Source organism: Periophthalmus magnuspinnatus, chromosome 4, assembly GCF_009829125.3.
Source record: "Periophthalmus magnuspinnatus isolate fPerMag1 chromosome 4, fPerMag1.2.pri, whole genome shotgun sequence".
Lineage (NCBI taxonomy): Eukaryota > Metazoa > Chordata > Actinopteri > Gobiiformes > Gobiidae > Periophthalmus > Periophthalmus magnuspinnatus.
Window position 1 is genome coordinate 16,577,309 of NC_047129.1, and position 23,602 is coordinate 16,600,910.

General features: G+C 38.4%; 1 protein-coding gene across 2 annotated transcripts in view; it reads left to right on the top strand.

The window, feature by feature from the left end:
• Positions 1 to 23,602, top strand: part of bcar3 (BCAR3 adaptor protein, NSP family member) — a 106,174-nt gene that overhangs the window by 9,808 nt on the left and 72,764 nt on the right. Inside the window, exon 1 of one of the 2 annotated variants that reach the window (XM_033992129.2) lies at positions 9,050 to 9,210. The exons of the other annotated variant lie outside the window; for it this stretch is intronic. The gene's annotated coding sequence lies outside the window, so the exon portion shown is untranslated. Of the gene's footprint in view, positions 1 to 9,049; positions 9,211 to 23,602 lie in introns of those variants that run through there. 2 annotated transcript variants of the gene reach the window in all.

The following is a 23,602-nucleotide window of genomic DNA, read 5'->3' on the forward strand; positions in this document are numbered from 1 at the left end:
TTAGACAGGGACATCGGTGGTGGTCTGTGGAGGTGCACTGTTAGCCCTGTCATTACAAGAGAGCTCATTATACCTGAGTCAAAAGGTTCAAATACTGCTGTTGTGTCCTTGAGCAATACTCACCACTCACCAAAGGCCACTGTTTCTGATGTATGAGGGAGGTACTTTGACTATGTAAAAAGTCCAAAAAAATTCATCTCACATTTTTGATTTTAACGTAAAGAGGGGGTATTTTACTTCTATGGGGTTTTAACTGTCAACATGACATATTTAGATCACCTTTTTTGTTTTGTAAATGCTATATTAGCTGAAAACAACTTACAACACAACATGTTCTTTAAGTTTCACTTTTGACCTTGACGATTCTGACTCCCTCCCTCCCTTTGCTCCCTGCGTTAAGTCACTCCCCCTTCAGAGCACTATCATAAAACAATCAATGTAATGAAACTACTGCACATTACATCAGGTTTGTCAAGTTACATGTGCACAATTTTATAACATGTTTTGCATATTTACTGTCGAATTGTCGTGTGGGAGGATGGGTGATGTAGGCTGGTGGGGTGGAGCATTACACAGGGTCTTACAGCTAACGGTGAGGCAGGTTTGAATAGCGCCTGGGAGAGATCGCTAAATTACTCAAACATGCATGGATAACATCTAAAACCTCTTCAGGCATGTTTTTGATGAGGGAACAAGGTTATAACATGGTATAAAGCAAAGAGAAAAATCAGTTTAGCATAATACCCCCTCTTTAATCTCTCTGCTGCGTATTGGAGTTTATACTTCTCTGTGATTGGTTGAATCCACTTGTCATTCATTCAGAGCCCAAGGATGGGCAATAGGAGGAGTGGGTGGGTAATAGACATGAGGCGATATTAAAATGTATTGAATTTGGTCATACATAAATTGCTATTATCTTTGTTGACAATTATTAAACAGAATTAGTTACTTAAAGGTGCACTATGTAACCTTCCCAGTGGAGTCCCCATTAAGTATTATTGCTTTTTCATCTTTTCTATTACCTTCTATTAACTTGTACTGTGAGTGGGGTCTACTTTCCACAGTCCTAGATAAATATGTTAAATGCCATACAGTGGAACATTCCAGACAAAGGAATAACATCTCCATGGAGACAAGCAGGTGGCAGACCTTCCACCAGAAAAGTTACATAGTGCCCCTTAAATGTTCACCAAAATAACATATAGTCATAAAGATAAGATCATGATGTGATTTAACTTCACATGGGCCGGTCGTAGGCTTCTGTATATTTCACGTTGCATTGACAGGTTGTAGGAAACACCTGGCATCTGTTTTTCCTTGAGGTGCTGAAAACCTTCATAGACACGTGAGTCCTTATCATGGCTCCCAGTGCAAGTCTGAACCAGGATAATCTCCCCTGGGCTCAGATAGACTCACCAACATGACCCTGACTTAATACTACGTGTTCTGTAAACATCATCTGTTTGCCTTGTGTAACTTCGTCCAGAATACTGACAGTTCCTTCAACATATTGTCAGCTTGTTCTGTTCGGTACAAAACAGAAACACTCACTTCTACAAATTATTAGAGAAAAGTAGGCCACTTAACTCAATCACTAAACTCTCAGTAAGTGTAGTGTCTGCTTCCATTCACCTATCTACACTCTTATTTATCCATCAGTGTATAATTTGCACACATAGCAAGGCTGGTGTGGTGCTTTGCCCAAGGGCACACGTAACAGTAGTAAGCATTTTAAGTAGCATAGAGCAACCTGCTAACTCTGCTGTCAGTCAAAGTTAAACATATATTAAAAAATGGATAATGTTGCAAACCATTGACATTTTGGAGATAAAATTAGATAATCGAGTATCAGTTCAAAATGGAATTTAATCTCCCAAACAACAGCAGAAGTCATACATTTACACATTCACATATTTTATCAGTGTTTTTTGTCAATATTGACCACCCTTTGTTGCCACTATAGACTGTATATATAAATGCACATAGCTAATGTGCTAACCGCCATGTTCCAAATAGGAAGTGATCATGGGAGCGATTATGGCTCCATCAACTCCAATTCACTTTACACTGAAAAATGATTGCCTCTCTCTCTGTAACTGCTGCAGTGACCCTCGTCATTTTGGTCTTAAAATGTTTGTATTAACCCGCTCTACATGATTCTGGTGTTTTTATTTCCCTATTGTGTCCATAAATCAAAATACATTAATAAGAGACAAATCAGGCATTTTCTTTCTCTGGGGTCGCTCCCGCTAGCGTTAGCAACAGGTTTGATTGACATCGTTGCTAAGTGCCCGCTCCCTGTTAAACCAGCAGTGTGGGTGGGAAGGGGCGTTACCTTCAACAGCCTCTCACCAGATTGGCTCTTTGGTTGCTAGGATACTCGCGGTCTGAATTTCAAATATGGAACTCAGTGCCAAAGTGGCCCTTATAGCTGCTCTAGCCTCGATGAGGTTCATTTGACTGGAGCTGAACACTGGGTAACATCACATTCACTTACTCCACTTCTTTTCACAGGCTATAGTTGCCACCTATACTTAGACATAATGAAATTATCTTGCACATTGTATCATTGCTTTGATTTAAATATCTTCTGTGTAAAGATTAGACCTGTCACGATAACACATTTTGAAGCTCGATATATTAGAGAAATACTGCGATAAACAATAATATTGAAACTACTTTCTGTGAAGGAATGAGTAGTTCCTTGATATAAAGCATTTTGAGTGCCTGGAAGGTGGAATAAAAATGTGACCATGACCACTGACTCCATGGATATGTGATTGCTTCGACTGGAATGTTCCATATTATGACATTAAACTCATTTATCTTGCATTTATTTAATAACAAAAAATACCTTAAAATAATAATGATAAGTCAAAAGTTTGGACACACCCTCTCATTCAGTTTTTTTTTCTTTATATTCACTACTTTCTACATTTTATACATATACAGAAAACATTAAATATATAAAGTAAGATATATAGAATTATGTAGTAAACAAAAAAATATTCAAATCCTCAAAGGAGCCACCCTTTGCTTTGTTAAAAAATATTTAGTACAGTTACTTCACTTTTCTTCTTTATTACATAATTCCACATATCTTACTTCATATATCTGATGTCTTGTGTCTTCTGTATGTATATTAAAAAAAAAAAACAAAAAAAAAAAAAAAAAAAAAACACATTGAAATTAGATGATGTATCCAAACTTTTGACTGGTAGTGTATGTTTCACAATATAAACTTCTAATCTAATCACAATCACATACTTGCAGCCCTAATGAGTTTTCGAAAGCTCACATTGGCACTTACAAAAGAAATGGTGAGTTTGTACAGACACATGGGAGAAATAAAGGGAGTGACCAGATGAACGAGTGATGGACGAGCACTGGATGGAATGAGGGGGAGAGAGAGAGGAGGAAGAGAACGGGATTAAACCAAGAAGAAAATGTTCCTGGACTGTGCATGTCTGAGCTGTGGACATGGTGGTGTTTTGATTTGGACTTCGGTGTGAGGTAGACAGTGTTTAGTCAAGATTAAATACACAGTAAAAACGCAATTGGAAAAAAGGTTCCTGATTTCCTAAGTAAAAGTCTTGAGTGATACATAAGTAGGCTGAAAATATTATAATACTAACCATAGCTAACTGAAAGAGGCATTAGGTGACTTTTTTAGTCACCCACTTGTCTCCACGGCGATCTCTATTATGGCTATCAGGTCACCTCTACACAGATCTGACCTGTTACGTGATCTGGTGGCTTGCATTGCTTGTCTTCATGTAAACAGACACTTTTAATGCCACACTATGGAACGTTCCAGACAAAGCACCAACATCTCTATGGAGACAAGCCTATGATGGGCACTCTTTCACAAATGTTACATCGTGCATCTTTAATGAAGTAGCAAAGGTTAATAGAGGGAGTATTTTACTGCTATGGGGGATTAACTGCTAAAACATAACATATTTAGAACCCCATCTTACTTTTTATTGTTTTTAGATGTTTAATAAGTTTCAGTTTTTGTTTTTACCCCTCTGAGTCTTCCCACCCTTTGCTCCCGGTTCTTATTCACTCCTGCTTCAGAGCACTATCCCAACACAATCATATGTGTGCATATAACTAATGAAACTACTGCACGTCGCATCAAGTTTGTCAAGTTAAGTACAGTTTTGTATCATGTTTTTGTATATTTATGGAGAATTGTTGTGTGGGAGCATGGGCGATGTAGGTTTGTGAGCGGAGCAATGGACAAATCTTACAGCTAACGTTAAGGAGGGTTCAAATAGAGCCTGTGAGAGATTGCTAAATTACTCAAACATGCATGAATGACATCTAAAATCTCTTCAGGCATGTTTTTAATGAGGCAAAAGCTTTATAACATGGTAGAAAGCTAAAAGAAATAAAACGATTTTGTATAATACCCCCCTTTAATGACAAATTGGCAAACATAATACTCAGACTTACCTACTTAGATTTTACATTCCTCTTTGAAAAGGTGTGATAACAGACTGTACTGTGTTGTTATAGTTTTTATTTTCTTTGCCATCCAGTGAGTTAATAATTTCAGTTTTGGAGTGTGGCTTAAGTAGCAAACAAGCTCCCATTTTCACACCAAACAAACCAATTATGGAGCATTAAAACTAAAGGTTCTGGTAAAAATATGCCGCTGCTGATGTCATTCACATTCCCTGGGGGTGTGATGCTAACTCTAGGCACTGCTCTGTCTGTCTGCTTTGTTAGACTTTGATCTGAGCTTTAGTTTAACACAATCTATCCAGGAAGGGCTGACTTCATTGGAACTTGAACAGATGAGATGATTTTTATTCTTAAACAACTCCCTCTCAAATAACATTACAACGACAAGCTAGCGAGCCTTAGCCAACAATTTAGTCGCTCTCACCTTTTTTGTTGGAAATCAAACTCCTAAATGAGATAATGAACAGATTTCGTATTGATCATAGGCTCTTGAAAATGGCTTCTTAAAAATGTGTATCTTAAAACTTTTTGGCTGTGTTCGCATTGTGCCACCATGCTAAACTGCTGAACATTACGCCATACACATACACGTAAACCCCCCAGCGAGATGGCACTGCAAAGTATCACCAGATAACAAGGAAATACCACTGAAATTTTTATACAGATTACTCAGTGGTTTATCATGCTGGTCTCATAAACATTTCAAATATTGCTAATGTTTTTGATCTGTGTCAGTCTAGGGGTCCTGATGGGAGGGGAGAGGGGGAGAGGGGGAGAGGGGGGCAAAGAGGGCTCAGGTGAGTCAAGAGATGATTGTAGATTAGGTCCAGTGAGTCAACGCAGATTTTCCTGGAAACACCACCCTCCTGCATACAAACATGCCAAGAATTCTCACATGTCTTTGTTAAATATTAGTGGGATTTACAGTGAAAAGACAGACACAGAGGTCAGTTGTTTTAAAGGTAATCCAGCCACTCTACAGGTTCAAAGGAAGTTAACAGTACTCTCATATTTATATGTCTTTTGAAATGACCGTGGCCGGGAGTGCGTACACAGGGTTTATGTTTTACCCTCTGTACTTAAAGGTAACATTGAATGAATTTTTCCTGGTATTTGCAAATATACAAAAAAATGTTGCCCAAAAGGAGGCAGAAGAAAACTGTCTACTCCACATCTTCCCAGTTCACATTTATGGTAACAGTTCATAATTATGAGTAATTTTGATGACTTTGAAACCTTTAGATCCACTCTTTCACTCAGCCCTTTGGTTCATAACAGGTGATGAATTTAAAACCATCACTTTATGCTCTATGAAGAAGTAGGTTGGCCAGTATCTGTCAGAAGAGAACAACACTTTATAACACGTATTTATAAGGGACTATGACAGTAGACTGCATGAATATCTTGCTTGTCTGTTGAACTTTGACACAGGAACTTTTAATACAAGATCTCATGATTGTCTAGAAAGTCAAAAAATGTGACTCACTAGAACTGAAATGGGGAAAAAAAGGTGTTATTATTTTGCTGCCCAAAAAATTGAATATATTTCAAGGACATGTAAAACTGGATAGATTGGTGCTACAATTTAATAATCTGGTGATAAACATTTATAATCATCTGCTCCTGTTTTTAATACTTTAAATTGACCTATGTCGTTATGTGTTTTGTTTGTTTTGTTTGTATTGTTCTGTATTTTGAACAGGGCTCTCATTGGGCCCTCCCTGTAGAAATGAAATGAAGTTGAAAATTACTTATTACTTAATCATTTCACATAATGTAAAAGTTGTTTATGCTAACAGTTTTGGGTTTTTTGTAGTTTGTTTTCAATCTGATTATTGAATCAAAGAGTACAATGAGCGTCTGACTTTGGGTTGCCAGATTGCACATTTAAACCAGCTAACCCAACAGCAAAATGCATCTCAGGTTCAGTTATTTTGCTGTTTTCAAACCAGTTGAACTTAATGTTACAGTTGGTGTGTGTCCTTGGGCCAGTGACATTACCCACTCTTCCTCCAGGGTCCGAGTTCATTGGTTTATGATATTTTGAGGGTAGTTTTTGAGTGTTTTGCAGTGAATACAAAGCATTTTATAAAGTGTGACCATTGATAGCTGCTAGTGAAACTTATTAAAATGCAATTATTATTTAAAAAGTTGTGTAAAAAAGTTGTATAAAAGTCCAAAATACTGTGTGTGACTCTAAATTATACACAGCAGTACAAATGTTATGATGGCAGGCTTTGCGAGGTACCAGGATGTTTTGACCCAGTTCCTCTTATGCAGGAGCGCTCAATACGGGCATCTGATCGTCCCTGCTCACACAAAACACCGGGACAGGCTCTTTGTATTGTCTTCAGGGAGGACACACACATACACACACACATGCACATGTCCGATGTTATCATGAGCAGACAATGCAGAGGAACAGAAGGACAGAAACAGGAGAGACAGTCCCAAGGGGGAACCAACACATACAAACACACTCTCACCATGACCTCATCCCTGAAAGACTGCCCCACAAATGGTTTTCAATCAGAGGATGAAATGTAATCGCTCGAGCCAACATTCTTCCAGAGCTAAAAACCCTCTTTGATGCCTCCAGTGCTGCGAGTGCATTTCAGGTGACCTCTTACAAATCCCCTCTAAAACAGTTGCTTTGTTTTAATAGTGTTCAGGTAATGCTTATACCCAGTCTCCTGAGCGGTAGAAACCTTTGGACTGAAATGCTACTGTTATTTTGAAATGTTGAGAGACATTTTTGCAGTTAAGTTGAGTTATTTTTAGGTATGTTTGGTTCAGTGTAGTTAGCTCCTCCCTTCAGACAGATACAAGACAGTGTCCTCCAGTAATCTGACCAATACTGAAGAATGGATGAGCAGCCAAACGTCTTCACTCCTACAACTTTTTGTCCAGTTGACAGATTTGAATTTTCTTTTACTTTACTAGGTTTTTTGATATTTGTTTATTCATTCATCTCATTATAAAGACTTGTTAATGTAGCAGTTCTGACCCCCTCTTCATTATCTGGTTCTTGGTTCACATCCAGAACATCTAATCCTCCGGATCTGGGGTGCACAAAATGGGGCATGTGGGCCAAATCTACCCTCCAGGGGGGCTTATTTGGCCAGTGAGGGCGTGCTGATATTTGTAAGAACTTGAAGGACCTATTTTGAGTTATTTTTTGGCTGAAAAGGCTGTCAGGAGGTGAAAGTGAGCCCAAACCAGTCTACATGCTAAAGAGCACAATATTTGAAGGCGATTTAATTATAAATATCTTTGCAGACAAACTTTTTAGTGTTGTCTAAAAAATGAATAGGTTTGAATTTTTTACTCCAGCCACAAGGGGTCAGCAAGGGGTCAGATTAGTACCTCCAAAGTCCCTCTTTTTTTTGTTTACTTGGTTCTTTATTGTCTGTGCAATCTCTCAGTCATCCAGGTATGGTCTATAGCAAAAAAATAAAAAATCAATTCTGTCAATTGGACAAAGGTTTTAGAGTCAAAAGTGTTTGAGAGGGGAGTTAAAAAAGACAATTTTTGTCAGGAAAGGCAATCCATCTTTGAACAGGAATGGAGGCATGAACAGATTTATAACTCCATCCTCAGACCTAAATCAAAGCAAGGAAAACAGTAGTGATAACCAGCATGCTAATAGGCGTGAGAGAACCCATTAGGGGCCTGATTATACAAAATATGAGTCAAACATAGTTCACATTTAGTGTAGTTCAATTGACCTAGCCAACAAACAGAAACTGTAAACAAATAGGTGTTTTGGTTCAGTGTAGCTGTAGCTCCTCCCTTCAGACAGATATAAGGCAGTGTCCAGCTGTAATCTGACCAATACTGAAGAAGCGGCTTGGATGAGCAGCCAGACATCTTCACAGAATTGAGTTGTCCTTTGTTTTTTTTAGTATTGCGTGAACACAAAATGAGTTTGTGCCAGTAATACAAGAATACCTTTGCTTGACATCTGCATTCATTTTAAATTTTGACTCCATTTTCTTTTTTTATATATTTAATAGTTTTGTTTGTTCTTTTTTTTAGACAAGTGTGCTTTTACTGCTCATCTGACATCTTTGTTGCCCTGAGGTATTCCATGCACTATTGGCGTGGCATCACGTTTTATTACTAGCATGTGCTGAATGCAGTTCACTAAGCGGCCACCGGTGTCATTAAAGTATCTTTCAAACTTCCTGCACAGTAGCTCAAATCTCCACAATCTAAAGTGCACTTGAAAGTCCCTAAACATGTCACTACTCTACAAAAATCAATGTTTTTCCTTCTCTTTTCTGCCATTAGCAACATTAGCCAAACCTCCAAACCTGCTCCTAAAAGCCCCCCTCCCAATACAAAAAGACCGTGAAACATGAGGCAGGGAGGGGATAGTGGTGGGGGGAGAGGGGCAGTTTTGTTTGGTGCTGGGGGGCAAGAGGGAGCCAGGGGGGTGGGTGGGCGGCTTCAGGGGCAAGTCAGCTCAAAAAGGAAAGAAAGAATTACTCCTCCCCAGCGCAGTAGAGCAAGAGGAGGGGCTCGCAAATCACTCCCCAGAGAGAGAGACACAGGCGAAGGGGAAGAGGCTGGGACTACTTGTTGTTGCCTGCCTCAAGAAGCGTGAGCGTTCATCCAGCTAGCAGACACCGGTTTAAATAACTCAAGATTCAAACTAACTATGAAAGAGGTTATGTTTATTTCTTAAGAGGAAAAAAATCTCTCAAAGTAAAACCAAGAACGCTGGGTTGACAGGTAAGAACTATTTGATATTTTTGTATCCATTTAACTCCATTCATTTAAAGGTGCACTGTGCAACTTTTCTGGTGAGAGACACTACCTGCTTGTCTCCATGGAGATGTCTTAAATATTCCACAGACTGACATTAAATTGAACTTTTAAGTATTTTACAGCTACAGGTGTTTTACGGCTGTTTTATTGATACTGTAAAACTTGCATTCTTAAGTGGAGCAGGGTTGCCTCTGCACAGATCTGACCTGTAATCTTGCCTGATAACATCCCTTGCTTGTCTCCATGGAGATAAGTTAAATGCCATACTTTGGAATATTGCTACAAAGCAATAGCTTCTCTTGAAGACGAACAAGTGGCATTTAGACTCTACTTGAACAGTTACACAGTTAACCTTTAAATTTTGCATTATAAGTAGCATAAAAATACTCATTAGTGATTGTTTTACTTTGTTGTAGTATGTCTCCTTGGTGTTGGAATTGTTTACCACTTGCTGGATTTGGTACGGGACGTTTTGCACAATATTCCACCATCCCAAGGCGCTGGGTGTAGCTGGAGACACGGTTGCATTGCGGTTGGTGTGATTGGTTGAGGGGAGTAATTACATGCGATGGATAAGATCAACTATTTTGTAAGATTTGCCATGTTTGCTTGTTTTGGGAAAAGCTCGATTCTTCCTGTCTGCAGCCCCATGTCTGGTACCTATTTTGTGTTGTGGGTGTTGGATGTTTTATGCACTGAACAATTAAAACTGCAACTACTACTAATTTTGAGTGGTGGACAGTGGTGTTGTCAAAAATCTGATACTAATCGATAGTAAAACTAGTATCAGCACTAGATCTTCATTTGATGAGGTATGGATACTAAAATGAATGATCTTGAGCTGTATCAGAACAAGTATAAGACAGTATACAGTAGACTAGTATACACCCATGGACCACTATGGAACCTACCTGAACGACTGAGGGATTACACAGATATAAGGCCACATGGGAATATAAAAGAAAGTACTACTATTTAATGTTGAAAATGTACATTCTATTGTCTTAAAAAAAAGAAAGTGTTTTTTAGTATCGTGGGCAACAGTAGCTCAATTGGTAGTGTTTGTCCACTGATCTGATCCAGCTCTCGACATAAACATCATTGGCTGAGCGGTCTGATCAACTGACCCACAGGTTGGCGTTGCATTTCTGGCTCCCATAGATGAATGCTGTCATTGTGTCCTTGAGCAAGACACTTAACCCACCTCACCCCTAGTGTCTGTGTGCACTGGTGTATGAATGTATGTGTGAATGGGTGAGCAGTTCGTTGATGTAAAGTGATTTGTGTGCCTTTAAGGTAGAAAGAAATGAAATGGCGCTATACAAAAACGTAACCATGTGTGAGTGTGAGTGAGTATCAAGTTTATTCCTTAGTATCGAAATCGTGTTTGAAACTGTAGTATCATGACAACACCTATTAGGTTGTTGAGGGATTGTGGGACTAATTTGGAGAAGCAGACAGGAGCAGTGACACAGAGAGTAAACGTTATGGGGCTGTGAGCGGATGTGGACCCTTTAAATAGCCATGTTATTGCCATGTTGCATGTGGTCGCGAGCATAAACGCTGTAGGTTTGTTGTCCATAATGTGACACTAGAGCTGCTGGGTTTAATGAGTTCATGGCCTCGTTTTGGACAAGCCAACAGCAGCAGTGGCATAGTGCTGTGAATGGTTTGGATACGATGTGGCCTTGTTAATGTAGCGGCAAGGATTTATTGTTTGTTAGCCATGTTTGAGCCTTTTTAATGTTGATTACAACTTTAGGTGGTCGGTATTGATGATATTCAGATGATGTTATGGGAATGTTTCAAAAAAGATGTTAAAATGTACGAGTCAAAAGCTTGGACACACTTTCCCCTCTATTTATCGTCTGTATTTCCAATGAAGGCACATATGGCATGCAGCAAAACAACAAAATAAACTCACAATAACCCCAAATTTATTTTCATGTTTGGTATTTCTTGACCCTGGCGTGGTGCAGCTGTGAAGTGAAAACCATTTAAAGAGACTTCATCTTAAAGCTCATTGAGAGAAGGATAAGGGTTTGCAGCACTGTCCACAAAGCAAAGGGAGGATACTTTCAGAATTTGTATATAAACTTTTTTCTTTACTACATAATTCCATATATGTTGCTTCATATATTTGACGTCTTTTGTATGTATATAAAACGTAGAAATGAGTAGTTGTGTCCAAACTTTTGACTGGTAGTGTATGTCGTGAATACTCTGAAATGAACCATAAATCCTCATAAGTGTCACTTTATACTCTTTCAATATCTCTAATTATATCCAAATATAACTATATTGTTTAGTTTTATAGCCCAATTGGGATGAGTTTATAGGATCACAGGGTCTACAACTTCTAATGAAACTGTAAAGGCGTAAAAACTGTCCAACCCATGCACTTCCATGTACATGTGGTAGTCATGTTGTTTGCAGTTGCTGAGATATTTGACTTCATAACAGCGGAGATTTACACTGGCTGTAAACATGGTTGTCAGTGTGTAATGCTCTGACAGGTGGACTGACTGAAGCTGTGACCCTTCCGTTATGGGAAGACATCTTTAAACAGAGAACCACCCACGAGACGATGAAGGGGCAGACATGTGAACATGATGCTAGTGCTGTTTACCAAACCATCACCAGGGGACTCTCACACTGGGTTGGTGAAAAAATCGTTACCCACATACTAATTTATGTTGCACTTTCTTCCCCAGTTCATCCAGTCCTGATGTAGACTTGGTTTTGACCTGTTCTAGTCCTGGTTTAGCCCTGGTGTAGTCCATGTTTAGTTATGGCTTTACTGTCAGTTTTGTTTTTTAATGTAATGTTTCTTTGTGTGAATGCACCCTGTATTGAAACTAGATACTTATTTGAGAAAACATTGTTGCCAAAAAGTAAAAAAAAAAAAACAACCCACAAAATAGAGCATATGAAACAGAACCTAGAGCTTTCCTGAATAGGTTTTGCGTGGTCTTGATCTATATTGGAAGCCTTCATAGTCAGGGGAGTCGATAGGACAGGACAAGAGAGCCTGTTGTCCCAGGCCCCAGAGTCTTAAGAGCCCAGAATTGGACCCTCTTCATATTCATTTATATTAGAGGGGGGCTATGTGAGGCCTCTTGACCCAAATTTCTGTTGACGGGCCTGCTCATAGTAATAGTTTAGAAACTACTATTTCTCTGTGTTGAAAAAGTCATTGTCTAAAGTTGAAGGGTGTTACTTTAAAACAACTGTCTGGAGGCCGCACATTTCATCATCAAACATTTCATGGTTTCATGAAAATAGACAGTTAAAACCAAACTTCGAATAGTCTCCATGGAGACAGATAAGTTGCATGCCATACAGTGATCCTCCTCCAAGCCAAATAGAAGTCAGGTTTGTGGAGATGCAAGCCCACTCAGAGTAAAGTAGAATGTTTTTCATCCAAAATGAAACAAAAACAACACAAAAAAAACCATGCTTTTATGTTTATTTCTTGGCCAAAAAGTTAAAGTCAGTGGGGCTTTACTAAAAAAATATCTGCACAGAGATACGCACATAGCGGTTTATTTGGCTACAATATAAATAATACTGTGCCTAATTAAAAATAAAGACCCAACTGCAGAATCTTATTCACCTAGTTTATCCTAGACCTACTTGTATGACAGAACCACTGCAATATTCAACAGATTTTGAATTGTACTTGCACTTAATATGGCACATAATTATGAATGTAAAAGTCTCTGTATGCAATGGGGGAGTACTTTATGATATTTGTTGCATATTTTGGTGGGTTATTTGAACATTTCGGTAGCTCTTTGCTCATGAATGAGCGTGGGCTCCTGTGTCTGTGAATGATATTGAGTTACTAGTTTTGGTGGGGTAAGGTGTTTGGTATTCCTGCCAGCCGTCAGCACTACGTGACCTGCTACTCTCTGCAAAGACTGACCAACTGACTCATGCTCGGTCTGCCCTGTATTTACACGCATGCTGTTATTTTAAGTATCCACCAAAATGGCTCATTCACGTTTCGTCCCATTTTGTACTACACAGTAACTTTGATTGTTCTGTTGAAACCATAATCTTGCATGAAATTGACAGTTTGAACCCCTTTTTTGGGATTTTTAAAATATATTTTTACATATAAATTTAGGCCTGTCACAATATCACATTTTAAGTACGATACATTGCTGAAGTAAATATAGATGATAAATGATAATATTGAACCCAAACCATAAAGGAAGTATAATTTGACGTTAATGTAAGATAAAACATTAAAAGAAGCACATACTCTGTTATTTTCAAAGAATAATATGTAAAAACAAGATCTTAGAAGATAAAAAGTATTTAAATGCACAATATAGGTAAAAACATGAGCTGCAGTAAATAAATAGCATAATGAAACACTTCAGTAGTTAGTTAGCATCTATAATGAGACATAAAAGTTAATAATTCATCTCTCTACAGCTCAAACCTCATCGTAGAACAGAAAAATTACCAAAATCTTCCCACTAGTACAAAAATTTGGCATTTTGTGATTTTTCAGGGAATGAGTGCACTCTTTAAAGCAAACCCAAGCAATTATCAAGTGAGACGGCTGAACCAGGGAAACCAAAATGACACTCACTACGGTAATTGAAAAGAAGTAGACAGACTTGGAACTGCTGTGGTGATACTGAAATTAGTACTGTATCTGTATCTGTACTTAGGTGGACACTTTTTACTTTTACTCCATTACATTTGACAGCAGTACCTGTACTTTCTACTCCACTACATTTTTCAACTGGACTTAAAAGTAAAAGTGTTTTTTATTATTGTTTGAGACCTGCTGAAAAGTCTGAGGGTTTATTTTTTTAACACATTCATGGTTTGAGCAAACAAAAATGTACACACAAAAAACAGAAGCCAGAAGAAAAACAAAAACAAAAATCCAGCACAAATCTGTATCAAAATCAATATCTGAATGCAAAATCTATGCAAAAGTACTTCTCCATTTTACTTTTTACATACATTTTCAAACGGGTACTTATTTTACTTTTCTTCATGTAATACTTCTACTTTTACATGAGTATTTCTTTGTTCCGGCATCAGTACTTTTATTTAAGTACTTCTTCCACCACTGATTTTGATACTAAGGAATACCCCACTGTCTATGCCTTAAAAATAAAAAAAAATCCCTCTTTGTTAGTGGAATAATATAATGTAATTTTCAAATGCCAACAATTTTTTTTATATGACCTTGTGATCTTATACTAGTTCTGATGTAAAGTAGATCGAGGTCATTATAAATAAATTTTCAGTATTGATGCTTGTTTAAACGAGTATACAATGTTACTACTAGTTTTTAGTATAGATATTATCCTCTGTAATTTGTCAACCGTACTTGAAACGCCATAACCACATGACAGAATCCAAATGAAATCATCAGGACAAATGGCTCTGTAGGCTTGAGTGTAGCCGGATATTGTTTTTGTAACTCTGTGGTAGATTTAAATATATCTCCGATGCTCTCCTTATTTCAGACAGTCTTTACAACAGCTAAAGAACATATCCAGTGGCTGAGTAATTATAGTTTATGACACATTTTAATTACACTTTAGGATGTAGAAAACTCAACTGTGCAAACTCTACTATTGGGACATTTAAATCTGAATCCTGTTTACTCAGATTACACACAGGCTGCATTTACACTTGGTTTGGACATCTGTCGCAATTCAGATCCACAGCCGGGTAGCCAAAAACCAATACTTCAAAATAATAGTAATGATAAAAGTAATGGTCCAAGAAATTACTCAGATAAGAGTGTTTTGGGGAAAATACTACTGAAGAATGAGTGACTTTGTGTCTTTGGACGTAGTAACTAATGTAAGACAAAATATTAACTACCACATTAAGTACCACAAAAACTAAATGATATCTGAAAGAGCGGTGCAAGAAACACAATTGTTCAAATTATTTCATATTGTCAACATAAAGCTTTTGTCACTTGTAGACTTGTAACCACAACTTTTACTCAAGTAAGAGTACTGTTACACTGCACAATATGTTACTCAAGTGGGAGTAAAAGTATGGGGTATGAAAAGTACTCCAAAAAGTATAGTTTTACTTAAGTAAGCTATATGTACTTGAGGAAGGGTGCATTCACATTGTCTTTATTGGGTCGTGGTTTGAGTACTTAAGACATCAAATATGAAGCAATATGTATGGAATTATGTAGTAAAGTAAATCTTTGTTTGTATTTTATGTTCAAATCCTCAGAGTAGCCGCCCTTTGCTTTGCCGAAAAACATTTAGTACTTATTTAACGTTTTCTTTTTACTACCTAATTCTATATATCTTGCTTCATATATCTGACAATTTCTGTATGTATATGAAATGTAGAAAGTAGTAAAAATACAAAATTGAATGAGAGGGGTGTGTCCAAACTCCTGCCTGGTAATTTATCTCAAATCTTACCCACCTCTGTTCACAACTACACAATTCCAGCTCTAGACATTGCCCTTGTTCTTATGTACAGTCATGTGAGGTGCAGGAGTCAGCTGGAGCAGTGGGTTTAAATACATAGACCCTCATTAATATGTTCCGTAGAGCTGGTGGGCCCACGCCGTAAAGAGGGAACAAAGCTCGACTCTAAACGCGGTCATGTGACACTGGATGCCATTGTTCACGTCTGGCCAGGGGTGGTTTGCCTAATGCAGTCTTGTCTGTGTTTGTGTGCTCAGAGCATGCCAGAGCAGGAAGACGCTCCGGCCCAACCAAAGGAAGCCCCCCCAGCCCCAAATATCTTGCACTATAGTCTGTTATTCTCACTGGTGTAAAGCTATTCACCATGAGTCACTTGTTGTTATTTGGTCCTAAGTTGACCCCATTTTGGACCTGGTGCGAACTTGGAATAGTTTGATTCTAGTTGAGGTTTAGTACTGGTTTAGTCCAGGTTTAGTGCTGTTCTAGTCCAGGTTTAGTCCTGTTTAGTCCAGGTTTAGTCCTGGTCTAGTTGAAGTTTAGTCCTACTCTAGTTCAGGTTTAGTCCAGGTTTTGTTTCTGGTTTAGTCCTGATTTAATCCCAACTAGGAATGCACCGATCTGCTATCAGATATTGGCGCCGATACTGAAAAATTAGCTGGATCAGATATGGGCTTCCAAATATCGGTTCAGTCGATATCCTGGTTGAACATATGAATTGATGTAATAAGACAACTTTCTCGTAATTAATCCAGAAAGTCTTAGAATGTTTGAACTTTTGTTTATACAAAGTAGTTACTTGAGGGATAAATAAGAGCTGCATAACACATTTAGATAAGTCTTATTTTATTTTTGTTCTAAGGAAATGAATGCTGATTTAAGTCTTAAGTATCGCTGGTATCGGTTGATTTTGGTTATCAGGAGATACGTAAAGCTATAGTCGAAATCGGTATCAGAACTGAAAAAGATGGATCAGTGCATCTCTAGTTCCAACACGTGAATCCTTAAGAGACCTGCAGGGATGGGCAGGCAAACTGCGATGGATAAATGCACTTAAGATTAATAACATAACAGATTAGTAGTTCTTAATAATAACAAAGGCAATAAATTGTAATACAGCTCAAGTAGCATAAAAAAGGTACAAAGACTCCACGCAGTACACACAGTAGTCCGTATAATGAGTCATGAATAAACACTACTCAAAAAGTCCATGTTCTTTAAACCTAAAAAGTGAAGACATCAAACAAACCCATTTACAAATGTTTAGATGAGCTTAAAGCCAATAAAGGAGACGAGTCCTGACACGAAATGAGACACAAAACCTTGGATTTTGGAAACAAAAGTCCAGACCTGCTCCTGTTACTATGTGTGGCTCATGCACAATTTGTCTTAAGGAATTATACCAAGTAGTTGTGTTATATTTTATACATTTTAGGATTTTAGGATCCAGGATATTTCTAAGTTTGCTATGTCATGTTTGTGGTGGAAAGATGCTGTTGCTTTACCTGGAATGTTCCACTATGTAGCATTATACTTACAGTATACTTAGACACTACCAGGTCTTTTTACAGGTCTGATCAGTGGAGAGGCATTTTTCCATTTTTGAGCAATATAAACACACATGACAGAATAAATGCAAGATAGATATGTTTTAATACGTTACTTTGGAAGATCTGAGACAAAGCAATAACATCCCCGTGGAGACAAGCAGTTGGCAGACCCATTTGAGAAATGTTACGTAGTGTTCCTTTAAAGGCAAGTTTATTTGTATAGCACAATTCCTACACAAAGTAATTCAAAGTGCTTTACAGAACAAGAAGGACATTAAAATCACATTAAAAACATAAATAATCACAAATAATCATCATAAAATTAACATTAAAACAGAAGAGTGCAGAATAAAAACCTTTCAGTCATATGCACAGCTAAACAGAACTGTTTTGAGCCTGGATTTAAACATTGTCAAAGTAGAGGCCTGTCTCACATCTTCAGGAAGACTGTTCCAAGTTTTAGCTGCATAAAACTGAAACGCCGATTCCCCATGTTTAGTCCTGACTCTGGGCACCAGCAGGAGGCCGGTCCCTGAAGTCCTCAGAGTGTGAGATGGTTCAAATGGCACTAACATTTCAGAGATGTACTTTGGACCTAGGCCATGGAGAGACTTATACACAAGCAGAGCTGCTTTAAAGTCTATTCTTTGAGCTACAGGAGCCAGTGCAGAGACCTGAGCACAGGACTTATGTGCTCGTACTTCCTGGTTCTAGTCAGGCCCCGAGCAGCAGAGTTCTGGATGTACTGCAGCTGTGTTAAGGCTGGAGAGGCCAGTGAGCAGGCCGTTACAGTAGTCTAACCTACTGGAGACAAATGCATGGATAAGTCTCTCTAAGTCTGGCTTTGACAGTATACCTTTGATTTTTACAATGTTTTTAGGTAGTAAAATGCTGCAGATGTTATTGATTTGATGTGGCTGTTAAAGTTCAAGTCTGAGTCCATTATTACCCCTAGATTTGTAGCCTGATTTGAAGGTTTTAAAGAGAGAGAGACTGGAGGTGACTGCTAACACTTTCTCTATGTTTCTGTGGGCCAAAGATGATGACTTCAGTCTTGTCTGAGTTTAGCTGGAGAAAGTTGTTTTGCCTCCACACACTGATCTGTTGGATGCAGTGGCAGAGTGAATCCAATGGTCCATATTCACCTGCTGCCAGTGAGACATAGATCTGAGTGTCATCCACATAGTTGTGGTAAGACACATTATTGCTGTGTATTAACTGGCCTAACGGCAGCATGTAGAGATTGAACAACAGGGGTCCCAGGATTGACTCCTGGGGCACCCTACAGGTCAGGGACACCTTATCCGAGACACACTTTCCAATTTCAACAAAGTACTCCCTGTTTTCTAGCTAGGACTTGAACCAGTTTAGTGCCGTACCAGAGATGCCCACCCAGTCCCCTATTCTCTGTAAGAGGATCCCATGATCCACAGTGTCAAAGGCAGCACTCAGATCTAACAGGATCAAGACTGAGACTTTGCCTGCATCAGTGTTCAGGCGGATGTCATTTGTCACCTTGATAAGAGCAGTCTCAGTGCTGTGGTGGGGTCTAAAACCTGATTGGAAGACATCAAAGGAGTTGTTCATTTGGAGAAAATTAATAAGTTGTTGGTAAACAACTTTTTCAAGGACTTTGCCTAGAAACGGCAGATTAGAGAGGTCCTAAAGGTCCTATACTGCACAAAATGGATTCTTGTGAGCTTTTAACCATGTTGGAAAGCAAATAAAAACATGCCTAGAGTTGCGTTTTGTTTCATTGACACCCTTTATTATTAGTCTGTCTACATCTCAAAAGCTCAAAATGCTCTGTTCTACCTTGTGATGTCATGAAGTGGTAGTTTTCAAGTTAACAGCTGCTTTTACCTTCAGGTCAGATGAGATTGGCAATTCCAGAGCTGAAATTATCCAAATGATTCTAGTGAAGGTTTATGGAGTTTAAAAACACAGTGGAGCACTTTCTGTATTAACAAGTGACATCACAAGGCGGAACAGAGTGTTTTCTGTTTGAGGGAAGAACTATAAATAAATTTGCAGGGTTTGTGCTTTAAACGTGTAAATGAAATAAAACACAACTCCAGGTAACATTGTAACATAGATCAGAAAATAACATGATATGGTCCCTTTAAGCTACACAGACTATTTTACATGTTGTTGTTTTTTTTCTGTGAACCAAAGTCATAATACCATAATATTAAACAGTAGTTACAAAAATATAACCTTGAAGAGGGAACAGTGGTGCAGAGACAGTTTAGTCTTTGGGTGGGAAGCAGATTAGCAGGAAGGGGAAATGGCAGAGTAAACATTAGGACGGCAGTCGGCTCATTTGCCTGGATTTATACAAAATAAAACAAATATAAGTCTCTCTCTCTCTTTCTTCTCTGTCCTCTCTGACTCTAGAAGCAAATCTAAAACTGGATCACAGGGTTAAAGGACACAGCTTTCCCAATGAAACTGCTGCATGTTTTGGAAAATGGTGATCCCTCATTGTATATAACAGGCTTATAGCAGCACTCATTGGCCAGTACAGTCTCCATTATGCAATACTTGTCCATATTTACTTTCTTAGCTACGCACTTCATATGATATTTATTGAGGATGTCCCCAGGTATGGTGAATATTATTTTACTTCAGCTACAAGGGGTTACATTAAGCAGGCAAAGAAAATGAAACTTAAAGTGGAACTAAACACTAAATCCACCTTTTTTTGTTTTTTTGTTACTAAATATATGTGTGTATATAGTGTTTCAATAGTGTTAGCTTTTGCTCCTAGCATAGACTGTATACAGAAATGGACTGTGGGAGTGTAACGCTAGCGGGAACAACCTCGGGCAAAGAAGGCGCCTGATTTGTCTATTGTTGATGTTCATATCTTGATTTACGGACAAACTAGCTAAATAAAAATACGAACATTTTACGACCAAAATAACGAGCCTGACAGCAGCAGTTACAAAGAGAGAGGCGACAGTCTTTCAATGTAAAGTGAATTGGAGTCAGTTGATGGAGCTAGAAGCGCACCCATTCTCACTTTCTATTTGGAACGTGTCAGCTTGCAGGTTTGCTATGTCCCTTTATATATACAGTATATGGTTTCTAATCATTTTTTGGCAATTTTAGCATAGCTTTATGGCCAGAAACATCTAAATCTAAGTGTGTGTTGGGTTCAGTGGCCTCTGCAATTTCAGATAGTTGGTGACATCACACAGGACTGCCCTTATTACAGCCAGGTGTTTCTGAATACAAACACCTGGCTGCCAGGGCGGAGTTTGACATGTGGACACCTGTTAGACCAATAACATTGATCCTCATGTGTCCAGACCCCGCCCCTCTTCCTCCCCCCTCCCTCTCTTCTTTAGTCCTCCAAGTGCTTCCCAGTATACCAGCTGTATTTGAAATGTGGATGTGGGCGGAGTTTAGGTGTTTAATCCCACTTTAAAGATCTATGGTCCATGATCCATTGCGAGATAAGGCCAAAAGTTTGTTGCCAGGGATTCTAATCTATTATGCTCTGTATAAGCGAGCTCAGAACCAAACTCCTGTCCTTGTGTTCTGTCTGAACCGATGCAGTGTTGAAAGATCCCATAAACCAAAAGATTAAGAGATCATCATTAACTCAAGTCCCACTTAAGATGGCCAACTTTACTTAAATCATCCAAAGTGCACTATGTAACTGTTCTAGTGGAAGGTCAGCTACTTGCTTGTCTTTACTTAGATGTTATTGTTTGCCAGTAATGTTCCACACTATAGCATTAAACATATCTATCTTGCATTTATTCATTGCTGGTGTTTTTATTGAAAAAAAAAAAAAAAAAGAAATACATTGAAAGTACTTTTTATTGGAGCTGGCTCGCCTCTCGACAGATCTAACCTGTAATGGCCGAACTTGCTTTCAATATGGGAAATGAGCAGGTGGCAAAGTCTTCATCAGAAAAGTTACGTAGTGCGTCTTTAAATTTATCCTGGTCAAAATTTTAAAGACAAATAAAAGAAATTAGGTTAAAAAGTCTTTGTCAGTATATGTGTGTGTGTGTGTGTGTGTGTGTGTGCGTGTGCGCGTGTGTAATGGGGTCAAAGTTGTGCGTGAACAGCTGTAGAGACGGCAGGATGCACGGACTTAAGGAAAGAAAGGGTAGAAAGAAAAGAATAATTATGTTCAAGAGTCTGAGGGACAAAGGAGAGAAAACGAGGGATGACGAGGCAGGCTAAAGAAGTGCTGACATCATGATGGACAGATGAGGGAGGAGGGACCCTGTGCACTGGGCTGGAAGAGGAAAGAAAGATGGATGAGAGGGACCCGGTCAAAAGGAGAGGCAGAAGGCAAGTTGAAACAGAGTGAGAGAAGTAGCTTTGTCTGTCAAAACAAATAAACACTGAGTTGTCATGGATTGCTGCACAAAATGACAGTATTGGTAATAATATATATGTAAATAGTTTAAAATTAAATGAAATTATAGCAGGTAAATCTGGCATCTTTTGTTTGAGCATGAAACTTAATCAGGATTTGCATAAAAGGATAACTGCAAAAATGAAGTTGACGTTTTTATACGTTGACTTCAGTAATAGTTATGGGCTCAATATTTTTTTTATTTGTACTAATTGGCAACTTTTTCTTATTTTTTGTAGTGTGTGTAGTGTGATTTAATTTGCACAGTACATATATTGTGCCAAGGTTCGTGATCCAGCTTTTTCAGTTTCAATACTTTGACTTCTGATATTAACCGATACCAGTGTAGGGACGGAAAATGGCACTTATGTCGTTAAAATGCAGTTAACTTACTACAAAAGAGATGCAGTTGTGTTGTGTTACTGCTGCTTTTCTTCAAATCACTACACGGACAACGTTAAATGGATAAAACAAAAAAATATTAAACATTATGAGACATTCTAGGCCAAAATCTGCCTGTAAATAGCATCATTACATTTAATTAAAAGCCCAACCAAGATATCGGTTAAACTGATATTATGCAACTGATACTCGATCCAGCTAATTCATCAATATCGGTATCAGTATCGGCACATCACTAATTGTGCCATTCATTTTTTTGCAAATCATGTTTATTTGCAATCTGTTATTACAAAAAGGTTTACTTGGATTTTCATGCTTTTTCAGGTTGTATCAGTGGCACAAAGTAGTCCTCAGTATTATTGTTGTACTACAAACCCTTTTGAAACCACACATTTATAAACTAATCAAACAGTTATTACATACAGTAGTTAGCAGTATCATAGTATTTCTTGTAAATGAAAGTGAGCTGTAATGGAAACAGAGGTGATCTAATCCTTCCCAGGGTTATCTAGACCAAAACACAGTTATTTTCGCTTTGTCTGTCATCATTTTAACACAACAGGATCTGCATCAGCCACTCCCTTTGCCACTAATAAACACATTTTAAGTGTGTTTGTTGAAGCCAGTACACAACTGAATGTCCAAACAAATAAAATCAACCAATACCCAGTACTCAGTGATGGGAAGAATACTCTGAAATTGTATTTAGTTACAGAATACCCGAATTAAAATGTGTTTTGTATACATGGTTTAATCAGAGTACTGTATCTGAGTACTTGGAATACTTTTACACCGAGTTGCGTCATGTCATAGAGAAAAAAACAGCTTGATTTTGTTATGCAGTAATTTAAGTCCAACTATAGACAAGATCTGCACCTATCTGAACACTACCAAATGAAAAAGTAACTGTACCAGAATACAGTTACTCAAAATTAGTAATCTGAGTACGTACGTGCACTCTGTTACTTCACACTGTATGTACCCTTTTAGCTCGTTTCCATCATGAATACTTAATGCGTAGGATTGTGGATGTTGTGAAAGTATTCAGTGAGAGTCCGTCTGCAGTGGTGTTTGGAGGGGTGTGACAGATGGTAGGGGCCACACACACACTTGGAGGCAGCTGACCGTCACTCCCTCGGGCTCTTATAATGGACCCCTCCCTCTCCCCCTCCCCTATCCACCGGTCGTTCTGGCCCCTAGAGGAATCCAGTGTCTGACCTAGCATGCCTTCACAGAGCGACCCTCATTGTTCTTACTGTAGCCTGTGTCGTGTGCTGGGATGGAGTGGCTGAGGCTCGCTGGGTTTGTCTGAATGTGTTGAAGTGTGGTCAGCTGTGGCCTAATCCCACTGACCAGTTTATTGACAGCCACCACCGCACGCTTTACTGACCCACTTCAGGCTGCTTAAATCTGTGTTGTGTTAATTGGAGACATTTAAAGAAGCTGATTTTAATATAACTTCAACTTTAGCTGGAACTTTTTACAATAATTTGATTAATAATAATATTAAAGGGCCCATATTATGCTATTTTATGATCTATGTTATAATGTTGTTACCTCATCAAAGACACATGTGGAGTTGT